The sequence below is a fragment of the Mus pahari genome, chromosome 3 (genome assembly GCF_900095145.1).
Source record: "Mus pahari chromosome 3, PAHARI_EIJ_v1.1, whole genome shotgun sequence".
Classification (NCBI taxonomy): Eukaryota; Metazoa; Chordata; class Mammalia; order Rodentia; family Muridae; genus Mus; species Mus pahari.
Genome location: NC_034592.1, coordinates 149,192,350 through 149,200,878, shown reverse-complemented (window position 1 = coordinate 149,200,878; position 8,529 = coordinate 149,192,350). Strand labels below are relative to the sequence as shown.

The following is an 8,529-nucleotide window of genomic DNA, read 5'->3' as shown; positions in this document are numbered from 1 at the left end:
AACAAAAAAAAATAAAAAAAAAAAAAAAAAAAAAAAAAAAAAAAGAAAGCTCAGCAAGAAAAGGTACTTACTGCATAAGCCTGGTGGCTTGAAAACTCAATTCTGAGAACCTATTCTTACAAAGGTGAAGGAGTCCTCTGGTCTCCCATCATATATATATATATATATATATATATTTAAATTAAATGTTATTTTTAAAAAGTTTAATATGGGCAGATTTCTAGGTTGCAGGCCAAAATGGTCTATAGTTTCCAAACAGCAAGGAAAACACAGAGAAACCCCATCTCAAACAACAAAAACAAGGGATGGAGAGATGGCTCAGCGGTTAAGAGCACTGTCTGCTCTTCCAGAGGTCCTGAGTTCAAATCCCAGCAACCACATGGTGGCTCACAACCATCTGTAATGGAATCTGATGTCTTCTTCTGGCATGCCAGGTATCCATGCAAATAGAGCATTCATAGTCATAAAATAAATCTGAAACAAATGTTACAAAAAAAAAAAAAAAAAAAAAAAACCCAATCCTCAATTCCATCCAGAACTCACAAAAAAAAAAAATGTGAAAAAACTACACAATAAACTGTCCTGACAGCCCCCCACACACACCATGGCATATGATACATACTCTACTCCTCCTATCATGCACACAAAGTAAATAAATGTAAAACACTTCTGCTTAGGTTTTGATGTCTTAGGCAGCTTTAGGCACAGTCATATATACCAGCCAAGAAGCTGGGACAATGTAGCCTTTTCTAGAAACTCACATGCCAAATTATCCTTGGCTCCTGTGTGACAGAGGGGATAGGAGCTCTGTAAATACAACAAAGCTAAGTAGGCAAACTTTGAGGACCACATGATTCAAATCACATTAGGAATTGTACATGTATCTAAGAGCAGAAGGGGGCTGGAGAGAGAGCTCACGACTGCTGCTCTCCTGGAGGACGTGGTTTCAACTGCCAAGACCCACAGACAGCTCACAACTCAGTGACTCCAGGGCTAGTGGAAAGGACACCTCCACCTGCCTCCTTGGACCTGCACATACAGTGAACAGATGCATACAGGCAAAACACCCACACACCTAAAAATTAATCTAAAAGAACAGGAAAATGCACTCCAAGGATGCTTAGATCTACGGATCTATGCATGTGGTGCACACAGGGGACGTCCATTGTCTTTGAATCTCCTCCATTTTCCTGATGTCCTACAATTATTTTATATATTTCATACACAACCACAGTTTTAAACTTTTTTTTTTATTTTAAAGATTTATTTATTATATGTAAGTACACTGTAGCTGTCTTCAGACACTCCAGGAGAGGGAGTCAGATCTTGTTACGGATGGTTATGAGCCACCATGTGGCTGCTGGGATTTGAACTCTGGACCTTTGGAAGAGCAGTCGGGTGCTCTTACCCACTCAGCCATCTCCCCAGCCCAACTTTTTTTTTTTTTTTTTAAATTATCTACTGTCTATTTATTGAGGAAGGGTCTCATTTAGCCCAGGCCTCAAACTCACAGTATAGTCTAGGATGACCTTGAACTTATTCTGCTCCTTCCCAAGAGCTGGAATCACCAGGTGTGTGCAACCAGGTCTGGTTTACGCAGTTCTGGGTTGGAACTCAGGGTTGGTACATACTAGGCAAGCTCTCTACCAACTAAGGCATATCCACAGCTCCCATATTTCCTACAAGGTCTCAACAGTTATGGTTGACCTTGAACTCGCCTCCTGTCTCAGCTTCTAGATTAACTGGGAAGACTCACTTAAATTGCCACATACCAAATCCTTTCTGCAGTCTCCCAAATCAATAAAACAAAAAGATTTTATTTTCCTATAGACATTGTAATTTCTCTCCAATCTCAAAATCTCCCCAAATCAATTAATGGACAGGACTTTGTTTCCTTATGAGTTATGTGGTAAACATCTGGCAACAACACCTGACCTTCTAGGCTAGAAAGATGATCTGAGTTCCATGCTAAGCACCCACATGGTGGGAGGAAAGAACCTAACTCACAAAAGTTGTTCTGACTTTCACATGTGCACACAGAAAGTAACTACTCTACCCACCCCATCCCACCCCCATAAACAATAAACATGATTAAAAAAAAAAAAAAAAAAAAAACTTGGCCTAGACTGAGGCTTCAAGTATAATTTTTTAAAAATCTAGTTAAGTGCACCAATTTGTTTCACTAAAGAAATAATGTGCCTGTGGCTGGTGAGAAGGTGAATGAGTAAAACTCCTGGCACATATGGGAGAACAGACTTCGATCGACAACCTCTACCTGTGAATTGTAGCATACTACCCAATAAAGAAATGGTGGGGGGGCTGGTGAGATGGCTCAGTGGGTAAGAGCACCTGACTGCTCTTCCGAAGGTCCGGAGTTCAAATCCCAGCAACCACATGGTGGCTCATAACCATCTCCATAACAAGATCTGACGCCCTCTTCTGGAGTGTCTGAAGACAGCTACAGTGTACTTACATATAATAAATAAATAAATGAATGAATGAATGAAAAAAAAAAAAAGAAATGGTGGGAAACCTGTGCAAGTGCAGACCCCACTATGTATGTGGTATACAAAGTATGCTCACACACACCCCAAAAAAACTAAATCCTGAAAAACATTTATCTTCTGGTGTAAATTGCCAAAGGAATCTACAGATAGCATCTAACAGCTAGAAAGGTGCGATAAAGACTACTGGAATATGAAGTCACCCAAGATTTCTTAGGACTGAGTCCTGACTGGATCTCCCAGTGGGAAATACTGTGAGTAAAGTACCAGAGACAGGAAGAGGCAAATATGGACTAGGAGATTGACACAGCTGCTTCAGAACTTAAATGTGTAAATAGGGAGCCACTAAAGATTTTTTTGTGAAGACAGGGTCTCATAGTGTAGCCCTGGGTGTATTGGAACTTACTATGTAGACCAGGCTGGCCTCCAACTCACAGTGATCCACCTGCCTGTGTTTCTTGAGTGCTGGGACTAAAGGTGTCCGTCACCACACACAGCTGTGGCCTCCAACTCACAGTGATCCACCTGCCTGTGTTTCTTGAGTGCTGGGACTAAAGGTGTCCGTCACCACACACAGCTGACGAGATTTTAAAGTGGGTGAAATTTATTTAAAGAAGAGATTTTGGAACTTTGAACTGGTAATGGTTTGCATAACAGAGATAGAGAGACTAGACAGTTCGGACATCGGGAAGGGTAATCTGTATGAAGCAACCATACAGTGCTGGGTGATTTATATGCTCTACCGTTTATTTCAAACAGCAATTAGGAAGGGAACTCAAGAGTGGCTGACTCACATGCCTAAACTGATACAGACAGGTCTGATTCAGATCTGCCTGATTCATAACACCTTTTCTGCTTCCCAGGGCAGCCTCTAAATGTTTCAAAATGATAAGGCTGAACTAAGAACACAACAAAGACTGGTGTTAAAAGAGGGCAGCCTGGAAGCCAGGAAAAGCAGCAGTCAAAGAGAGTAAGACAGGATTCTAAAGAATGGAAAAGATCTCTGGGCAGTGGTGGCGTATGCCTTCAATCCCAGCACTTGGGAGGCAGAGACAGGTAATTTCTGAGTTCAAGGCCAGCCTGGTCTTCAGAGTGAGTTCCAGGACAGCCAAGACTATACAGAGAAACCCTGTCTCAAAAAAAAAAAGAAAAGAAAAGAAAAGAAAAGAAAAAGATCTTCCACCAGTGTTTTGTTTTATTGAGACAAGATGTCACAAGCTAGCCTTGAACTTTTAACAACTCTCCTGTCTAAGTGATGGATTATAGAAAGTTTTCATCTACCTTAATACATACTCAGAAAAACACTGGGTGAAAAAGACGAATGCTATGCTTGTGCAGGACACGTCCCAACAGCCGGAAACCATGACCTTCAGAAGAAGGGTGCTATCTGTATTCTCCCTGCTGTAGTCCTTCCCACTTAGCCATGAAGACGAATTATCACAAGGCAACCTCACTTGTGACACAGATTATGACCCACAACCTTGGGATCACCTGTCACCCACTCACAGTGCTGGGCTTACAGGCATTTACGTCCCTGCCTGACTTTTACATGAGTGCTGAAGATTGAATACAAGTCCTGTAACTACTGACCCATTCACCAACCCCTCAAAAACCAATCTTGGGGGTGGAGAGAAGGGTCCATAGTTAAGAGCACTTTCTGCTTGCTCTAGTGTGCTTGCTTTTTTTGTTTTGTTTTTGGTTTTTTGAGACAGGGTTTCTCTGTGTAGCCCTGACTGTCCTGGAACTCACTCTGTAGACCAGATTGGCTTGTACTCAGAGATCCACCTGCCTCTGCCTCCCAAATGCTGGGATTAAAGGCATGCACCACCACGTTTGGCTTCTAGTGTGCTGTCTACTGCTGTGGTGGATATTGCATGCTCAAAAACCAACTTGGGGAGGTAAGGGTTTACTTCATCACCACTGTAGTTCATTAGGAAGAGGAGTCAGGGCAGGAACTGGGAGAAAGAAGTGAAACAGAGGCCAGGGAGGAGTACTGTTTACTGGCTTGCTCAGCCTGTTTCCTTATACCACCCAGGACCACCTGTCCCAGGAGTGGTATCACCAATAGTGAGCTAGGCCCTCCCATATTAATCATTAATCAAAAAAATTAATCCCGAGCTGGGCGTGGTGGTGCACGCCTTTAATCCCAGCACTTGGGAGGCAGAGGCAGGCGGATTTCTGAGTTCGAGGCCAGCCTGGTCTACAGAGTGAGTTCCAGGACAGCCAAGGCTACACAGAGAAACCCTGTCTCGAAAAACCATTAAAAAAAAAAAAGAAAAAAAAATTAATCCCGGAGACTGTCTGCAAGCAACCTGATAGACACTCCCTCTTCCCAGATGACTTAGTGGAAGAATTGTTGTAAGAGTGCAATCTCGGGCTGGAGAGATGGCTCAGTGGTTAAGAGCACTGACTGCTTTTCCAAATATCCCGAGTTCAATTCCCAACAACCACATGAAAGCTCACAACTATCTGTATAGCTACAGTGTATTCATATACATAAAATAAACAAATCTTTTTTTTTTTTAAAGTACATATAGGTGAACACTCACACACAAAAAATTAACACCTTCTAAAAGTCTTGAGTAGCTGAAAAGTCTAGTCTCTCCCTATGGGCCCTCAGTTGAAAATGAAGGTTTTGGGAACAAATACTTTTTTCCCAAACATCTCACTAATGCCCATGATCAAATGTCCAAGACTCTTGTCTTTTTGTCTACTGCACTAAGAGAAGCATTTCTGAAGCCTTCCTTGCATCTGGGGAGAGGAAAAGGAATCTAATAAATGAAAATTAACAATACATCAAGAGGGGGCTGGTGAGATGGCTCAGTAGGTAAGAGCACCCGACTGCTCTTCCAAAGGTGTAGAGTTCAAATCCCAGCAANCACATGGTGGCTCACAACCATCCGTAACAAGATCTGACGCCCTCTTCTGGTGTGTCTGAAGACAGCTACAGGGTACTTACATATAATAAATAAATAAATCTTTAAAAAAAAAAACAAACAATACATCAAGAGATTAACTTAACATCTGCCCCCACCTTAAAAGTTTTTTTTACAAATTTATGTGTATCTGTATATGTTTCTGCCTGTATGTATACCTAAGTGTAGATGGAAGCTAGGTCATCAGATTCCCTGGAGCTAGAGGTATAGACAATTCTGGCCCACCTGTAGGTATTGGAAACCCCCCTTGGGTTCTCTGCAAGACCAATACATGCTCTTGACGACCGAGCCATCTCTCCTGTCCCCCAAGATTTTACTATATGCATTCATTATATGCACACGTGCCACAGCATATGTGTGAAAGTCTGAAGACAATGTGCAGGGGTCAGCTCTCCCCTTCCACCACTGGGGTCCAGGGAACACACCCAGTTGTCAGGCCAGGGAAGGGTTACTTAGCATTGATCCATCTTGCTACCCTACCCTTGGCTTTTTTAAAAGAACAGTTACGAAGCACACTTCAGGAGAACAGTAGACTGGGCAGTAACCTGAGAGCAGCCTTCCCCTGCTTCCAATCACAGTAATCTACCACTCTGTATCAAATCCAAACTTACAGGGCCACAAAGCCCTGCACCATCTCTTCTTCCCACCACTTGACTTGAATTTTCCTAAAATACCCCAAATTCCAAGTGAGTTTCTATCCTTGAGTTTTCATTTCTTGTTCACCTCACCTTTCCCTGGTTAGTCTCTGCCCAAACGCCACCTCTTCGAAGAATCGGTCTTCACCTGACACCTCTGTCACTATCTAAAATAACTCAACTCATTCACTCATGGTCTCCTCCAATTAGAATGTGAGCGCCCCAAAGGGACACCTTGTCCACTTCTGATTCTTCACTATATTCCCAGGGTTTCATAGAATGAGGTTACAAATCAATTCCAGTTAAAAGTACTGCTCTCTCAACCAATTCCTGTGTAGAGACTGGCTTCCCAGAGCCCAACTATAATACCAGAGAGCACAAATGGAAAAGTGAAGAAGAGTTGAGTGTAGTAGCCTACACTTGAAGAAAGATAACTCTCTCAGCTAGCCTTGGCTACGTAAGACCCTTTATCCAAGATAGATGGATAGACAGACAGACAGATACCTTCCATGTCTTCATAAAATAACAGAGCATCCACCATGTGGTTCTCACACATGGGACCCAGCAATAAAAAGTTATCCTTAAAGAACTTACATCAGAGTAGATGAGAACTGTGAGAAACAAACTGTACTTACTACATATAAGGTCAATGCTACAGAGCACATAAACCTGGGTGATGTGAGAACTGAGAACTTCCCAAGAAGGGAACTTGAAAGGCAGGGAGGGAGGCAGCCCCGCCAAGATCTGAGGTCAGCTGCTTCTAACATCACGAAAGTTGGGGACTTAGCACGCAGGACCGGACTGTGACTACTTAAAAGAGCCGGTCATCGAGGCGACAGTGCTTATGGAGAGACAAATGGCCTTGGTCAGCAGTTCAGGCGAGCCCCCTGGGAAACACGGCCAGCAGTCGGCGGAACCTTCAAGCCACTTAACCGAATATGCAAGTGAAGAATCGTAAGTTTGAGGAGAGGGTAAAAATGCCGTTTCAGTGGAAGAGATTGCTCAACACGTGAGGGAGCACGGCTTCCACGCCCAGCATCACCTAATTATTTAAAAAACTAGGAAATTCGTAGAGAGGCAACGACTAGCTCTGAATTTCACTCTTAGGGAAAGACGGAGTGTGCAGGAGACAGATTATCTAACTGCAAAGCCGGCGAGCCCCAGGCAGGGGAAACACCATTCGCCTGTAGGTTCCTTAGGTCCTAGGGACACGAACCACACAGCCAGCTGAAACCCCGAGGCCAAGTCCACTCTGGCGGAGGCCGAAGCCCCGCCAAGCCAGACTGGGCGATCTCCGGCCTCTCTCCGAGCCAGGGACCCAGACCGGCTCGGTCAGGTCAGGCCTCGGCGCGGAGCAGCGTTCACGTTGCGGGCCCCCGCGCGCCGAGAACGGACGCGCGGGCTTGACCAATCCGCGGACGCCTACGCGGCGGCGCGACCAATCCCAGCGAAGCTGGAAGGGAAGGGGCGGGAGCTCGAGAAGCTCGCGTGAGGCCGAGCCCCAAGCTGCCCCGGCTTCCCGGAGCGCTCAGGCCCGACCCTGAGGCGGCGTGCGGGGAAGCCCGGGCGCGCGTCCTCGGGCCGAGGCCCAGACCCGCCTCCCAGCGATCGGTTCCTCCCTCCCGCAGCCGCGTCCCCGCGGCCACCCTGCTCGCTCCATGCCTCACCTCGTGGGGACGCCGAGACCGAGGAGGGACTCCCAAGCGAGAGCTGCAGCCGACACTACCCGCTCCAGCCGCTGCTCCGCCTCACATTCAAACCCCGGCAAAATGGCGCGGCGGCTAAGGTGGCGGACACTGCGCATGTGCGAGTGAGGCCCGGGCGTGGGGTGGAGCCAGGAATGCTTTGGCCCCACCCCGGCGGCGAGGGCCAATCGGAAGCATTGCTCGGTTCTGCGGTGACGTCACAAGAGACGGTGCCTTTTGACGCAGGCTTCTGTTTTGGGTTTCTTTCCTCAGACCCAGGCAGGTTCTGCGAGTGGCTCCTAGTGGCTTCTAACTGTTGGATGGAAATGTGCTCGTTCAAGCCTGAAAGAAGGGACCGAGCAGAGCGTCTGTTCTAGGACAAATAGAATAAACGAATAAGAATTTCAAACTAGGGGGCTGGAGAGATGGCTCAGCAGTTTAAGAGCGCCGACTGCTCTTCCGGAGGTCCTGAGTTCAAATCCCAGCACCCACATGGTGGCTCACAACCATCTGTAATGAGATCTGACGCTCTTCTGGTGTCTGGAGACAGCTACAGTGTAGTTACATATAATAATAAATAAATGTTTAAAACAATTTTAAGCTAGAGGATAGCACGCTTGGCTAAGTAATAGCTGCGCAAGCAAGAAGACATGAGTTCGAATCCCCAGCACCCACATGAAAGTCAGCCTGACTACAATTCTGTACCTGGGAGGAAGACACAGGGAGATCGCTGGGGCTTACTGGCCGGCCAGTCTAGCTAACTGGTGAG

The 8,529-nt window shown here is 45.7% G+C and overlaps 1 protein-coding gene across 1 annotated transcript in view; it reads right to left on the bottom strand.

Annotated features, from left to right (window-relative positions):
* Positions 1 to 7,861, bottom strand: part of Cse1l (chromosome segregation 1 like) — a 38,291-nt gene extending 30,430 nt beyond the window's left edge. The window contains exon 1 of the mRNA XM_021194632.2: positions 7,743 to 7,861. The gene's annotated coding sequence lies outside the window, so the exon portion shown is untranslated. The remainder of the gene's footprint in view (positions 1 to 7,742) is intronic.
* Between the last annotated feature and the right edge of the window lie 668 nt (positions 7,862 to 8,529).